Raw genomic sequence first — 16,515 nt, 5'->3', positions numbered from 1 at the left:
CCCTTAATGAACCCCTGATTGCGGAGAAAGTATTGCATGATGAAATTGACATTGCATAAAATATAGAAATCAACGACAACGGAAGCCCGCAATGAACGGTGTTTTATCTTTTGCTGACGACAACTTCCAAATCTACTTAGGACCAGGATTTTTTAAGGTAAAAAGTTACGAAATTTCATTTGGTTAGTATGGTGGTGATCACGAAATCAAATAACGTGTTAAAACTTGGGGCATTTTAGTTGGTTCCAACATGTCCGTCTGGGGACAACTCGGACCGTCTAAAAAAGACAACTCAGACAAAGACAAAAGGAACATGTTTACTAAGTTACAAGTTGATTGGACTTCAACTTCATTAAAAACTACCTCGACCACAAACGTTTACCTGAAGTGGGACAGACAGATGGAGGAGTGCACGCACAGGCCAGAAAACATAATGCCCATAATTGAGGCATAAAAAATGTAAAATAACAACTTTAGAAAATTATGTATCTAGTATATTGCAGCAAAATAGGCTAGAAAGGGTTAAAGAGAAAAACAGTATCAGCGAATACATTGGTTCATAGAAAATTAGACTTTGAAATAAATAAATAAATAAAAGATTAAAGGAAAAATAACGAGTCTGATGAGAAATATCTATATTGATATTTCCTTTTTATTCCAATTTTGAGTATATATAAAATTATATCGTAAGCATTAAATTTGCCTCAATGTAGTTACTGCCCTGTAATAAAAGTGAGGTATGTGTATCTGACACAATAAAGCTCAAGTTAAATGAAACCCTTTTTCAGACATCTCAAGTATATTTTAAATAATATTAATAATTTTATTAAATGAACTTTTCAGAAGTGTTTCCCGACTTTTTTGGGAAAAAATGAATTTTATGAAGAATCTGTTGCCATCTAATACTTTCGAATAGACCTGCAGAGTAAATTTTCAATGCATTGTAAGTCAGGTTATGTATTTTGAAACGACCACAGAACAAACCATTTATTTTGTGATTATCAAGGCTCCCCCCAGAATATTAAACAGTTGCCTCCTTAGAAGGACACTATATGGACAACTAGCTGGATAAATAATAAAACACACGGACAATAACAGTAAGGGTACGACCGTTTGTTATTCTAAGGATGGGAATGGGGCAGCACGATTTTTTGCGGATTTTTTTAAATTATTTTTTAAGTCTAAAAAATTGTCGCTAAGCATGCCTATTGATTCCAGCTCTTACTAGGCCACCATATTTATATTCAAAGACCTCCTGCCACCTCCCCCTTTTAACCCCAAAATTTAATTGATTTTCTACACGAGTTTAAATTTATTGATTGTTAGTTGTTTGCTTTTAACGTCAAGCGACTAATATTTCATATATAGTTTAGACAGGACGCGAAATTTAAAGTCATGCACGAAAAATGTATACAATATCATAACAAGTAAGGAGATGTGGTATGACTGCCAATTTGGTAACTATCAACTGGAGATCAATGAAGTAGTTTTATTAATTATAACCAACCGTGCGGCCTTTGACAAAAAATGACAAATACCCATACTGTATATCAGTTTATATAAAAGGCCACGACAAAAAAAATGTGAAACAATTAAGACGAAATAAACTAACGGCCTAAGGGACGACATCAAAAGTTCAATGAAGGATAACTAGAGGCTCTTAAGAGCCTGTGTTGCGCACCTTGGTTTATGAGTGTATTAAAAGAGGAAAACGATGGATTCATGACAAAATTGTTTTTTGGTGATTGTGATCTGTTCGTAGATCATACTTTACTCATCATTCTTGCTACTTACAATTTTCTCTATCTGTAATGAACTTGGCCCTGTAGTTACAGAGGAACACATTTTGTAAAAACTTACCCAAATTTACCAAATTAATGAAAATTGTTAATTGAAAATTGACTATAAAGGGCAATAACTCCTTAAGGGGTCAATTGACCATTTCGGTCATGGTGACTTATATGTAGATCTTAATTTGCTGAACATTAATGCTATTTGCATTTTATCTCTATATATGAAAGCATTCAAGATAATAACCAAAAACGGCTAAATTTCTTTAAAAATTACCAATTGGGGGACAGCAACCAACCAACCAGTTGTACAATTCATATGAAAATTTTAGAGCAGATATATAAAAATATACTTTAATAATGATTTTGGCTCAGTTTGGTTGAATTTGGTCCAGTAGTTTCAGAGGAGAAGATTTTTGTAAACAAATTACGAAAAATTGGTAAAAAAAATGACTATTAAGTGTAATAACTCCTTAAGGGATCAACTTACCATTTCGGTCATGTTAATTTTTGTAGATCTTACTTTGGTAAACATAATGGCTGTTTACAGTTGATCTCTATCTATAATAATTTTCAAGATAATAACAGAAAACGGACAAAATTTCCTTAAAATTACCAATTCAGGGACAGTAACCCAACAACCCATTGTCCGATTCATCATGCTTTGGTTTCAGAGTGATAAGCCAAAACATACATTTAACCCCTATGTTCTTTTTTTAGCCATGGAGGCCATCTTGGTTAGTTTGGTTAGTTTGGCGGGTCACCGGACTCAATTTTTAAACTAGATACCCCAATGATGGTTGTGGCTAAGTTTGGTTAAATTTGGCCCAGTAGTTTCAGAGGAGAAAATTTGTTTATAAGTTAACGACGACGGACGCTCAAAATTCGGATTTGTGGACATATTTTTCCTGTCAACAGGAATACATAACTTTTTTGTATTAAAAGATAAACAGATAAACATAATCTGTTTTATGTTAAATTATTTGTAAATTCTGTTTTATATATAAAATGTTCTTTAAATGTGTGCAATTTGTTGGGTTTTTTTCATCAAATAATTCATATTTTTTTAACGAAAGTTTACTTTTGAACACTATTTTTATTTTATTTTTTTAACTGAAAAAAGTTTTAAATGTCTGAATATCTATATTATTTCTTTTTATTAAACATAATTTGGTTAATTTATAAACTCTGCACTTTCCCTCTTTTTTGCCAAATTGAGTCCTGTTACCAGGAAATGGTAAACATATGATCTAAGGGTAGAATATTTTTTTGTTAAGCTCATGTGGCTCTATTGAACTAATAAAGTTTAATTCCGCGGTCACACTAGGCAACGATCGCAACACGATCTGTGAAAAAATGCAAATGTTGACGATCGTAGTGCGATCTTGAAGATCACAGTAAGGTCGTATCACGGTCGTGGTGAGGTTTTCAAGTTCGTGATGAGCGTATACAACTTTAAACATGTTCAAAGCAATCGTGGTGGAATCAGGTATTAGTGAGTTCGCACTAAGGTCGTGGTAAGATCGCAAAGGTCGCTGTATCATTATAGCGAGAGCGTAGTAAAAGCGTGATTCTATTCGGAGAGACCAGTACCATAGTGTGGAAACGGAACTGTACGGTTTTCCAATAATTTGGTCATTCGGGAGACTGTCAAAAGGGGCCCCGACATTTGCAAAATAACAAGTTGCTTGATGAAAATTTGATGAACTCTTATGTTTCTTACTTTCTATATATAGCTATGTAACGTTTCTGCTTCAAGTTTTGGTAGCTAAAATATTCTTATAAAGAACCAATAAAATAATAAGAAAGCTATGTGCATCCAAACGTTTTCCTTAGAATGATGGAGCTCCATGTGAAACGATCCAATTTGTCACACAACAGCGATCAAAAATGTATAAAAAAACATCGAAAAATGTCTAAAAAAACCATCGAAAAATCAATGTTTGCTACCTTAATTTCCACATGTACCTTTTCTGATATATAGTCGTACCTGTCTGAAAGTTTTGAAGTCGTTGTTCCAGAAGAAATCCAAATATATTCATTTTCTCCATGTCGGATATTATTATTGACTGTAAAATCGCTTGCAAGTTTACTGTACAATCACTCTGAGCCTTCCTGAACAATATATATGAGAAGAACATAAACCGTGTACTATCTCTTCTGCCACATTCATGATTAGTTTATGTTTTCCATGATACTTCTGTCATATAAATATTTATTAAAACTACTGTAATCCAATGCTGCAACACATGTCTGGAATGAGTTTCTCTTCTTTTTCTGTTACAATTTAATATCAGTTAGTTATTTTGTATTGTTATCAATTTTTTATACCTAAATTACACACTCAAAAGTTGAGTCTGCCTGAGTTTTTCGATTTTTTTTTATTTTGTGGAATTTCAGGGTGTTCCGTGGTTTGGATCCCGCACCTGATCTGAAATCGTCATTGATAGTATTAAATGATGATCCGATCATTCAACTGATTTTTTTATAGTTGGGTCTTGTGTTGTGATAGGTTTTTTTCTTTCTTTTTAGAAGTGAGCGCACACAGACTTTTTTATGTACCTGTTTTAAGTCAAAAGCCCGTAGTTCAGTGTTTGTCGTTGGTTCGTGTATGTCATATATGTTTTTCGTAAATTGTTTAATTATGAATTAGGCCGTCAGTTTGTGTATTAATTCTTATTTTTCATGTCGGAACCTGTTATTGCCGACTATGATTGCTTAAATCCATTTATTTTTTTAACTTTGAAAATCCTATCACATCTCCTTATTTTTATATTGAAGATATAAATATGGTTTGATAAAATGTTGTTCTCACTAAAAAAAAACTTTTTCGTTAATTTGTCGGATTTTATAGTTGGGAATATTGAAAAAATCCCGATATAAAAAAAAATCATGTTGTTTTCTCTGTCTTTCAGATAACAAGGCCTCTCCAATCCTTGATAAAGTTTGATTTTACTGGAGCTTTTTCTTCCAGTAGTTATAGCTTGTAGTAAACAGAAATCTCATTGGAAATTATACCACATCTTCTTATTATAATTTCGTGTTTATTGACCTATATAATACGTGTCTTTTCTTGGATCCATGGTTAGCTACCACCATTTCACATTCGAATTCCTTTATCAAGTTACAATATCCCGATCCTATGATGAAAAATTCTTTGTTTTATTGTTCAAATATGTATTTATTATTTTGTTTACATTGCTGGTCAAAAACATATTAAGTAAAATTCGAAATATGCTAATTACCCTTGCAGAGCATCTAGTCACTTTTTTTATATAAATATTTATTTTGTACGAGGATTATTTTCATTTTTATTTGAGATTAGATTCTTAACATATTTTGTACTGTCCTTTTCTTTTTGTCTTGTGTACTTATCCAGTGGTTGTTTGTTTATGTGTTCAATTTGTTTTTCGTTCATTTTTTGTACATGAATAAGCCGTTAGTTTTCTCGTTTTACATTGTTATTTCGGGGCCGTTTTAGTTTTATAGCTGACTATGCGGTATGGCCTTTGCTCATTGTTAACGGGCGTGCGATGACTTATTGTTAGTAATTTCTGTCATTTTGGTCTCTTTTGGAGAGTTGTCTATTTGGCAATCATACCACATCTTCATTTTTTATATCTATTGTAAACATTTTGTTTTTGTCTCTGATATAGTCACCTTAAAAGGGTTCCTTGATAGGATCTTAATTGTTAAAATGACTGGTTTTGTGCTAATTTCCATTTCAAATACCATATATAAATATAATAGGACAGACAATGAATATGGAACGCCATAGCTGTGTCACAGTGGAAAAATGGAAAAAAAATGATTTTGATACTTTTTGGACATTTTGTTAAAGATTTTGTAAAATCAGTGATTTTGTTATATTTGAAATATTTCACTAGGGATTTTGATATTTTTATTGTGCAAGATTTAAGTCGAGTTTAGAAGATTAAGCTAATATAATTTCATGTTTTAATTTGTTTTTTTTAAATGGCGACATTTTACTTCAAAATGATCTATTATTCCTGAGACTACTATAACACATGTTATAGTAGTCTCAGATTATTCGTATTTGACAAGCCAAGGCTTTAATCCCATAAATAAGTCTGTATGTTCTATAATTGTTAATTATTATCTACATGTATGTATTAATTTTTCTGTTATCTCTTATTTGAATTTTCTCACTCATTTAGAGAAATATTTGTCAAGTACAAGTAGTTTTGGTTTGTTATATAAACTATGCTAAAAAGGGGGGATTTTCCAATTTTGGGACAATAACTAACACTTTCAAAACAAGTTAAAAGAGCAACGGGCGTATCATGCGCTAAAGCGCAGCACTTTATTATCAGTACTGTTATCATTATGTTGAGTGAAATAAATATAATGTTCTGAAGACTGATCATTATGTTCAGTAAAATAAATAGTATGATCAGTTCAAACAACTTTATGATCAGTGGTCAAAATGTTTTATGTTTGGTTCAAAACATATTATAATAGGTGGTTAATCAATTACTTTCAGTGCTTTTTTTTTATTATGTGGTGTTGGTAGACTTCCGAAAATAACCGAAAACATGTATATTTCGGGTTTATTTTCATACTGTCAACATGTCGTCTGCTGTACAACGTGCTCTTGCAGAACTTAATCTGCAAATCTTTCAAATTAAAAAGTTTAAAGATGATAGGATAGAATATGACACTTTTCAGCACCTTATTGATCAAGACTTGATCAGACTAGGTGTTGAAACTATTGGTAATAGAATAAAGTTTAAGATTGAGGGACGCGATTAGGATGATTCTGTGACTATATGACACAAACATTAGCAACTATAGGTCATCATAATGCCCCAAATAATTAGAAAAAAGCACCCGCATAGTCAGCTATAAAAGAGGGAGGAAAGATACCAGAGGGAGTGTCCCCGAAATGCTGTGTGGTAGACAGTGTTATCAATTAATTACTAGCGCCCTTGGGAAAACTTCAAATTTCATAATTAATGTATTTCATTGTTCAATAATTTACATGAAGCTTATATAAGTATATGTTTGTTAATTGCATAGCTTTTGCTATTTGAATTGGTTGGTTAAAGACATTTATTTATATTGTAAAGTTTAATATTTGCATCGTCGCAAAATCTTTGGTTACCCTCTTTCTATACATTCAGTGAGAAACTTATATATTTTATAGATCATACAGAGACCAACTTAGGAAATTGACAATTCATGTCTATCCTTTATTTATGCGTTTTGTTATTTGATTTAGCCATGTGATTATGGATGTTCCGAATTGAGTTTTCTCTTATACCCCAGTCCCACTAAGCCAATCGCACTACGACCGTGGAAAAATGCAAATTTTGATGATCGTGTAGGTCGCAGTAAGGTCGTTCCACGGTTGTGGTGAGATCTTCAAGATCGTGAAGAGCATGGCCAACTTTGAACATGTTCAATTCAATCGTGGTGCGGTCGTGGCGAAATTAGGTCGCAAAAGAGCTCACCAACCAGAGAATTAAGTTAATAAACACAAAGCTGTAATAAATTCCAGTAATTTTAAGTTTTGGAAGCTCTTTGGTATTTTATTAGGTACTTTAAATGAAAAGAAAAATTACAAGTAACATATCATATTAGTTTAAACGAATAAACACTAGGGACTATATTCGTGAAAAACGAAGCAAAGAAGAACAGACAATTGTGATCTCGGTCGTATATGACGTTGGCGTCGTTGTCGTCGTCGTCGTCCGAAAACATTCCAGGTGTTTTCGCACTTTAACTTAAGTATAAGTAAAAAGAAACCTGTGAAATTTAAACACAAGGTTTATGACCATAAAAGGAAGGTTGTGATTGATTTTGGGAGTTCTGGTCCCAACAGTTTAGGAATTAGGGACAAAAAGGGCCCAAAATAGCATTTAACTTGGTTTTCGCACAAGAACTTTCAGTAAACTGAATTCTATTAAGTTTTAACATAAGGTTTATGACCACAAAAAGAAGGTTGGGATTGATTTTGAGAGTTTTCGTCCCAACAGTTTAGGAATTAGGGGCCAAAAACGGCTCAAAACAAGCATTTTTCTTAGTTTTTGCACAATATCTTTAGTATAAGAAAATAGAAATCTATGAAATTTTCACGCAAGGTTTATGACGACAAAAGGAAGGTTGGGATTGACTTTGGGAGTTTTTGTTTTCGTATAAAGCATCTGGTTCTTTTAGTGGCCCAAAAGCGTGGAATTCATTATCCAGTGAAATAAAAAAAATAAAAAAGTATATCTACTTTTCAAATACTCTTACAAGTCATTATATTGTTTTAAGTGTCAAATGTATGAGTTAAGCCACAATGTATTATACTATAGGTGTTTTTTATACGACCTCAAGCATTTTTTTGGATCGTATAATGGTATGATGTCGTTGTCGTCTGCGTCGTCCGAAGCCCAATTGGTTTCCGGACAGTTTCTCTAGTTTAAAAAAATAGATCTTAATGATTTTTTTTCAGAAGGGTCAATACCACAAAAGGAAGGTTGGGATCGATTTTGGGGATGGTTGTCCAACCGTTTTGGAATAAGAAGCCCAAAACAAGGATTTTTCTAGTTTAAGGATAATAACTTGTGTATAAGTATTTCATTTGCTCTGAAATTGTACCACAATGTTTAAAACCACAAGTAGAAGGTTTGGATTCGTTTACGGGGTTATGGGTCAAAAGTTTAGGAATAAAGGGCCAAAAAGGGACCAAAAGCAAGCATTTTTCTAGTTTGAAGACAATAAATTGTGTGTAATTGTATTGACCTCTCTAAAATTGTACCACAATGTTCCACATAACAAAGGGGAGGCTAGGATTAAGTTTTGGAATAATTGCCCAAATATGTAGGAATTAGTGGGGCCAAAAAAGGGCAAAAAAGAAGCATGTTTCTAGTTTCCAAACAAAAAATGTTTAGGTGAATGAATCTCTCTGAAATTTTTATACAAGGTTCCATGCTACAAGGGAAATGATGGGATTGAGTTGAAGGGTTATTGCTTAAAAAGGGGGTTTCAATAAAAAAAAATTTAGGGGGGTTAAATTTTTTAAGGGATTCCTTTTTTTCAAACTTTTCGAAATTCGAATTTTGAAAAATTTCAAGAAGAAGCCTTCAATTGAACATGTTTAACCCCGCCGTATTTTTGCGCCTATCCCAAGTCAGGAGCCTCTGGCCTTTGTTATTATTTTAATTTTAGTTTCTTGTGTACAATTTGGAAATTAGTATGGCGTTCATTATCACTGAACTAGTATATATTTGTTTAGGGGCCAGCTGAAGGACGCGTCCGGGTGCGGGAATTTCTCGCTACATTGAAGACCTGTTGGTGACCTTCTGCTGTTGTTTTTTTATTTGGTCGGGTTGTTGTCTCTTTGACACATTCCCCATTTCCATTCTCAATTTAATTCAATTGCACAGTATTGTACAGTAGATTTGTTAGATCTCTGGCCACATTTTTTTGGTGACAAAAACCTTAATATGACAAAAATTCGATCACAATCGAAATTCAGACAGTATCAAGCTTGAATATTGTGACCAAATTTGCTCCAACCGTTCAGGGTTGGACCACTGCGGTCGTATAAAGATGTGCCATGCGGAGCACCTTGTTGTTGTCATTATACTTTGTTTATTTAGATCTATTGTTTACATTTGTATATTAGTAAATTATTCATTCATGTAGTTGATATTGTATGTAGAGAGCCTTATTGAAATTTGGTTTAATCCTAATGAGTTTTTATTATTATTATTATTATAACTCGCAACTCAACTTTTAAAACTCGCAACAAGACTTTTGTAACTCGCAACTCGACTTTTGTAACTCGCAACTCGACTTTCGTTACTCACAATTCAATACTCGCAACTCGACTTTCTTAACTCGCAACTCGACTTTCTTAACTCGCAACTCGAAACTCGATAAAAAGTGAATCTCTTGCGAATTGTCGAAATGATGTCAGAGGCGGATTAAGGGGGGGGGGGGGGGGGGGCGTTCAGTCCCCCTTTTTGGAAAAAAAAACCCTGCTTGCTTATAAAAAGAATCAACGAAGCTTGACTGGAGTGAGGCCCCTCTTAAGCAGTCAGCGGGCCCCCACTTATAAAAATTACTGGATCCGCCACTGGATGTCGCCATCAAAACTGTGTCACTTAATAATTTGTCTCCGGGTATATTGTTATGCAATCTGTAACTTTACTACAATGGTTCTTTTATAGTTGCCATGGTTAGGGTTTAAGGGTTGTTTTGTTTTAAGGGGACAATAATTTGATGGGTTTTTTTTTGGGGGGGGGGGGGAGTTGACGAATAGATCTAATCATTTTGATCTGTTGCTACGCAAGTTTATATTTTACTACAGCAAAGCTTCATTTTTAGGCAGTTAAGCTGCCTTATGCGAGCACCCTAGATTTGTGTTCTACCCAATAAATGCTGAATTATGTGCCATTGTTATTATCTAGCTGGATGTTATGTTATTTATAACTAATTGGACAGGTTTTTTTTATACTTTTAATTCTTGATTACAAAAAATATGATCAGAAAAAACTGAAATGATCGTAGATTTATCAAAAAGTTTTGAAGTTGCACATAGGAAGTAGGGCACATTAGGAATCTTTATGTAGTTTATTATCCCCTGAGATTTTGACTAAGCTGTCAAAGAACAAATGTATGAAATGTTTAATCGCCGAAATCTCTAAAGACAAGTAGTTTAGATTTCAATGGCAAAAGTCGTAGGAATATTGTTTGTCATCAATACGTAGTCAATTACGTCAGTAATCTTAAAATAAGTTCGACTGATCATGCTGTTGGCGGCAATTTTAAATTATAAGACGAAATTTTTGTATCTTTTCAATTTGGAGGCAGGGGTTCAAATTAGCGGCCTTCCATTTTTGCAGTCGGACATTCGACTTGGTTAAGCTATGCTCGACATTCCCGACTTGAGAGGAAATAAAAAAATAACTTTGCAAACCTTTTTACCAAAGTCGGCTCCTAATAAACGATCTCAAAACTTGTTTTAGCATTACTATGCATGACAGCGATGTTCATTTTGTTCAACCGCTAGCTTTATACAGAAAATCGCCGACAAATAATGTGTAAATTCGAGTAAAATCGTATCTGACAAAAACAACATTGAAAACAAAATGGCTGATATGAGGTACAAATGTAGCATTCCACAGTTAGGTGTGTAGTTTCGCATTTTGGCCCGTGAATTTTTCAAATATGAGAGCTAGTGTGCAATAAAATTCATTTTTGGATAGCTGAGTATTAAAATAGCCTTTGTATTTACATTGTCTTATCGGGGCCTTTTATAGCTGACAATATGCGGTATGGGCTTTGCTCATTGTTGAAGGCCGTACTGTGACCTATAATTATTAATGTTTGTGTCATTTTGGTCTTTTGTGGATAGTTGTCTTATTGGCAATCATACCACATCTTCTTTTTTATTTTTGTATTGGGTTTATATGAACATCGATATTATGTAATAATAGGCTGTTTTCTGTATGACAGTCCGTATTTGCAGGGCCCTACCATACATTGGTCCGGCAATTATTGCACGAACTTTTTGTGATTGGATTTTACGAAAAAATGAGGCGAAAGTCACCCATTTTTTATTTGATCATTAGGAAGATTTATGAAAACAGTTTCTAAAAAGGTATCACGCAACGGCATTGAAATTCTAGTTTGATCCAAATTTAACATGCTAACCCCCCTTTTTGCAATATTTTATGGTTAATAAATGCAGAATGTTGCCATTGATAAACATAAAAGGAATTAATTTTCACTCTTTTAACTTTTGAACATCAAATCTATAAAATATACTGATAACATACGTCTGTACATGTACAACACAAACAGTTAGGTTAATGTATTAGAAATCCAGGAATAGGAGATGATTTATAAACATTTTGTGGCCAATTTTTTACTGTGGAGTGCTACCTGAGACGAAAATTACAATACCGGATTCGATTCCGGAAGCGGATATCGGTAATTCCGGGTTTTGGCGATCTTTGAAATTTTAAAAAAATCAAACAGATGGCAAAATACATCTTTGCATGGTAAATAAATATAAACTCTAGAATTGAAAACCAAAAGATATATGTAAAAGAACGAAAGAAACAGAAAATATTTTGTACTGAAACTCAAAATTACTTTTTGACAAATATTAATGTCAAAATCCAATACAATGTGAGTCTTTGTGACAGCTGGGAACAGTATATCTAACAATGTATATGGTCCTGGTGACAGTATAAATTTTCTTTAACAGTAATGAATGTTGGTAAAGCAAGTTAGATGCTTTTAAAGTGTAAAAATATTACTGCAATTTCAATGGGTATTTTTTTCTCAATTTTGATGGGTCAGTTAAAATAGCAGTAAGTTTCTTATTGTACACATAGAGTGCAACTAGATTATATGATATCTGAATGTAAGCAAATCATATGATATGTATGTGGAGTCCTTTAGGGCACTCTACCCCTCCTGTTTGATAACTTTGAAACTGATGAGATCCCCACCTCTCAACCATATATATATTCATATATGGGACTATATAACTGATCAAATGAAAAATAGGGGGAGTCCCTGCAGTCACCCAATCCCTCCTGTTGTTTGAGAACTTGGAAACAGTCGAGATCCCCACCTTTAAATTAAACCATATATTTTCATGTACTTGTATGGGACAATAGAACTAATCAAATGAAATATAGGGAGAGTCCTACCAATCCTGTTTGATAACTTAGAAACAGATGAGATCTCCACCCCTCAACCATATATATTCAAGTATTGGTCTATATAACAAATCATATGAAATATAGGGGAAGTCACTTGGGTCCCCTACCCCTCCTGTTTGAAAACTTGATAACGGTCGAGATCCAGACCCCTAAACCATATATATTCATGTATGGGACAATATAAAAAATCAAATGAAAAATAGGGGTAGTCCATATGGTCACCCCACACCCTCTTGTGTGTGTTTTGAGAACCTGTAAAAGATTCAGATATCAACTCCTAAACCATATAATTCATTCCTGTTTGTCATTTTAAAAAGATTGAATGACATACTAGGTCAATATCATAGGCGTCACATATGCATAACACTTTGTTAGAACTAACACCTTTAATTTTATTCCAAACTTCGACATAATGGACTTGGGGTGAAGGTGGGAGTCATTTACATTTACTATGGACAGGTCAGTCAGACCTCACCATTGACCCCTGTAGTAGTACACATTTGTCTGATTTGTGTCTCATAACTTTTGGAATGTAGAACACAAACTCAGTTTACTTTCCAGGGAAGCAAGTCCATTCATACTTCTACAAGCTCGTACTAAAGAACTAAAATCAACTTGAACTACTAACAGTCAACTAATACCAACAATTACGATCAACTAGAAGAACTGCAATCATTGCGAATTTGTACCACTGCTGACTCAAGACTCATGACCATGAAAAAAGTATACTCGATATATATGTTGCTATTGAAAACCTTGATAAAATATGAATTATTTGCCTTAATGATTTAATTTAATTCATTAAATGAACATACATGTACAATTATATATGAATGTTAAATGTTTGTTCTTTTAAATCTTTAAAAAAAAAATTGAAGCAATATTAATATTGCCACAGTTTTCATAATTATGTTTGCCTTGGTTTTTGGTTAACTGCCTACAGTGCTTTAATACAGCGCTTTGATTACTTTTTTATACGACCGTCAAAATTTTGACGGGACGTATTATGTTATACAAATGTCCGGTGTCCGTCCGTCTGTCCGTTTGTCCGGCGTAAACATGTCGGGCCGTAACTTGAGAACGACTTATCTAAATTTCACGAAACTTATTGTAGTTGTTTCTTGTGATAGTCAAATGATCTGTATACTTTTCGGTCAAAATAAGATTAAAACGTTTTGAGTTACGGCACTTTGTAACTAAAATAGGGGTGTGTTTTTTCACATGTCGCACTGTATATCAAAAACATTTTTTGATTATTGCTTTAAACTTTACACACTTCTTAGTTATATTAATTTTAAGATCTGTATACTTTTTGGTGATGATTCAAAATTTCATTTTTGAGTTATTGAGTATTTTGTAAAAAAGGTGGGGGGGGATTTTTACATGTTGCGCCGTATCTCAAAAACGATTTATGATTATTGCTTAAAACTTTACACACTTTTATGTTATATTAATCTTAAGATCTGTATACTTTTTGGTGATGATTTAAAATTTTGTTTTTCAGTTATTTAGTATTTCGTAAAAAAAGGGGGAGGGTATTTTCACATGTCACGCCGTATCTCAAAATCAATTTATGATTATTGCTTAAAACTTTACACACTTCTCTGTTGTATTGATCTGAAGATCTGTATACTTTTTGGTGATGATTTAAAATTTCATTTTTCAGTTATTTAGTATTTTGTAAAAAAGGGGGAGGGTATTTTTACATGCATGTCACGCCGTATCTCAAAATCAATTTATGATAATTGCTTAAAACTTTACATACTTCTTTGTAACATTAATCTTAAGATCTGTATACTTTTTGGTTTTGATTCAAAATTTTATTTTAGTGATATTTAGTTTTTTTGGGTTCATATGTCCCTCTGTATCTCAAAAACAATATATGGTTATTGTTTAAAACTTTCTCAAAAAATATTTATGATTATTGCATTAAACTATTTATGATTATTGCATTAAACTATCACACAAGACGACAGGTGTATCATGCGCTCATGGCGCAGCTGTTTATTTTAATTTGTACACAATTTACTTCCTGCATTTTAAGTTGCAGAGAGTTAATTTTCCTCATGCTCTGGGCATGTTGTGCAAAATAATTTCTTTCAAGTCTTATCAGCCTATAGTAAAGTTTTAAAAAAAAATCCATTTAAAAGAATTGGTTGTCATATTTGTTTTAGCCCACTTTGCTATATTCATAAATTTTTATCCGTTATCATTGTCCGTTAACTTATCTAAAATTGTAAAAAATGTTTTCCTCTGCATACTAATGAGCTTAATTATTTTACCAAACTAGGGAACAAGAAATCTTCATAGGGATACATAGATTGAACATTTTCTAAATGGATCCACAGAACTCTGTGTCTCACCTGCAGTTGCTGCTGTTAGTGTAAAAGTGTGATGTTGACTATAAAAGTGAGTATATTTATCAGTAAAATACAGAATTTAAAAAATAATATATGTGCATGTATCATACTCCATCCATGAACTATGGATAATTAAAACAATGTTATAGCAATAACTAAAAAATATTCATAGATCTAATTTTAAGGGTTAACTTATTATAGCTCTTCATCTTTTATATACGATTTGGATTTTAAATATTTTGACCACGAGCATCACTGAAGAGAGAAGTTTTGTCGAAATGCGCATCTGGTGCAGAACAAATTCCGTAATAATAACACTGATTGGTAAGGTTACCGTAGTATTTGATGATTATTTAAGAAAATTGTACCCTGAATTTTATATTTAGATTTCAGCAACAGAATGAAGAATTCCAAGAGTCTAATACGGTTTATTTAACAGGATTTTATCATTGAATCAACATCCTACAAGAATATAACATACAAATAAGTAATTATGTGCAGGGAAGAACATTTAAACAAAACTGTAAGAGACATACAGTGGTGTATTTTTAAAGAGATCGAAAGAACCTGTAATAACTTGCCATGAGTGTATATTTTCCAAACCAGAAGCTCGTTCATAATAATATACAATTTAAATTAAAATTATTGTATGAACATTACAGATAAAGTCTCAAAATAGAAAATTTAGTTTCAAATGAAACATTTAAGTACAAAACATTGAAATAGTCCTTTCCATGTTGTGGGACATGTAGAAAGTTTATGCTTTCACCATTCATGTATACGTAGCTCCATATAGAGGAATACCATACCAAAAAAAAAACGCATTCGTATCCGACAGCAATCAATCGATAAAAAAAAACACCAATTAACATGACATGAGACAAGCAATGAGAAGGTTCCTACCTTGGTACAGGCGTTTGAAAACTACTGAAGAGCTGTCTAAAAAAGGCATTAAAGTTTTATTTTTATTGAGAAAATATATGTCAAATTTTAATTTTGTTCCCACTAATTTGTCATGTAAATTATTTGATACTCTTATAAGACCTATTTTGACATACAACTCTGAGATTTGATTTATGGATAATTTTCAGTCAGCTTATAGAGCATCTAATAGAGCTGCAGTAAATAATACATTTTGTGATACTCTTGCATTAACAGAAAAACATCCCTTTGAGAAGGTTCATTCTAAATTTTGTAAAGCAGTATTAGGACTGAAAAAGACAGCCACTAACATAGGTGCTAGATCAGAATTAGGTAGATTTACTTTGGACTCCTATATAAAAACTCAAACACTCATGTTTTTTTATAGAATAAATTGTAATGATATTAATCCCCTGGTTAAAGAATCTCTACAAACAAACATAAATTTACATTCAGAAGGAATTTATTCTTGGTACTCATTTGCAGATAAAAATTTTAAAGAAATGAAAATAAATCCAGAAAATTACTCTAATAATAATGTACCTTTAAACAATCAAAAAACATGTTAAAATGTAATATAAAAAAGTGTGTTTCAGAGGAATATGAAAAAAATACTTTAATTAAACTTTCAAAAATGGATTCCTCACCCAAACTTTGTCTTTATGGGAAATTAAAAAATAATTGTCAGTCTGAGGAATATTTAAATTGCAATAATTTTATACATAGGCAGTTACTCTCAAAATTTAGACTAAG

General features: G+C 32.6%; 1 long non-coding RNA gene across 1 annotated transcript; it reads left to right on the top strand.

Moving 5' to 3' along the window:
• The first annotated feature begins 23 nt into the window (after window positions 1-23).
• LOC134692931 (uncharacterized) lies at window positions 24-16,288 on the top strand. Its single transcript, XR_010102296.1, has 3 exons — window positions 24-157; window positions 14,772-14,890; window positions 15,235-16,288. It is a non-coding gene; the product is annotated as an uncharacterized LOC134692931 (long non-coding RNA).
• Window positions 16,289-16,515: the final 227 nt, after the last annotated feature.

Source organism: Mytilus trossulus, chromosome 12, assembly GCF_036588685.1.
Source record: "Mytilus trossulus isolate FHL-02 chromosome 12, PNRI_Mtr1.1.1.hap1, whole genome shotgun sequence".
Taxonomy (NCBI): domain Eukaryota; kingdom Metazoa; phylum Mollusca; class Bivalvia; order Mytilida; family Mytilidae; genus Mytilus; species Mytilus trossulus.
The sequence above is the reverse complement of the archived record's forward strand: the minus strand, read 5'-3'. Positions and strand labels throughout refer to the sequence as shown.